We start from the raw sequence: 1,038 nt of genomic DNA, 5'->3' as shown, positions 1-1,038 counted from the left end.
ATTCTTGAAATCGGTATGGCAGTATTTTATTGAGTATTTTTGCATTGATGTTCATCAAGGATATTGGTCTGAAGTTTTCTTTCTTAGTTGTGTCTTTTTGAGGCTTGGGTACCAAGGTTATTGAGGCCTCGTAAAAAGAGTTTGGCAATGAACCTTCTGTTTCTATTGTGTGGAACAATTTGAGGAGTATTGGTATTAGTCCTTCCTTGAATGTCTGGTAGAATTCTGCAATGAAGCCATCTGGGCCTGGGATAATTTTGGTTGGAAGGCTTTTGCTGACTGCTTCTATTTTATTGCGGGTTTTAGATCTATTTAAGTTGTTTGTCTGCTCTTGACTTAATTTTGTTAAATGATAGTTATTGAGGAATTTCTCCACTTCCTTTGAATTTTCAATTTTTGTGGAATACAGATTTTCAAAGTATTACCTGAAAATTGTCTGGATTTCCTCTGTGTCCATTGTTATGTTCCCCTTTTCATTTCTGATTTTGAAAATTTGCATGATCTCTCTCTGCTCTTTAGTTAATTTGAATAAAGGTTTGTCTATCTTGTTGATTTTCTCAAAAGGGTGAAGTGACAAGTCTCCCAGAGAACAGGGAAAATGGTGGGGGCAGTGAATGGAGAGAGATGCAGGAGAAAGAGAGGAAGAGGAGATGAAAGCACATGCAAGTAGGAAGATTGGGTCAGGGTAGGAATAGAAGACAGGAGAGAGAGAGAGAGAGAGAGAGAGAGAGAGAGAGAGAGAGAGAGAGAGAGAGAGAGAGAGAGAGAGAGAGAGAGAGAAAGAGAGAGAGAGAGAGCAAAAAGAGGGAGCCAATATTGTTTTGAAGAGAAAACTGAGCCTAAAGCAACTGTGGAAAGGCTAGCATAAATGCCCTTCCCGGAGAGTGTAATCAACAACTAATTCATCTATGGAGCCCTCATCTAATACCTGTTGTAAACAGAAGCAAACACCCATACCTAAACACTGAGTCGAACTAGATTCCAGATGCAGACAGAGAGGACAAGACCAGGTTTCAGAAACACATAGAGACAGCTGAC

This window comes from Phodopus roborovskii, unplaced genomic scaffold, assembly GCF_943737965.1.
Source record: "Phodopus roborovskii unplaced genomic scaffold, PHOROB, whole genome shotgun sequence".
Taxonomy (NCBI): Eukaryota; Metazoa; Chordata; class Mammalia; order Rodentia; family Cricetidae; genus Phodopus; species Phodopus roborovskii.
The sequence above is the reverse complement of the archived record's forward strand: the minus strand, read 5'-3'. Positions refer to the sequence as shown.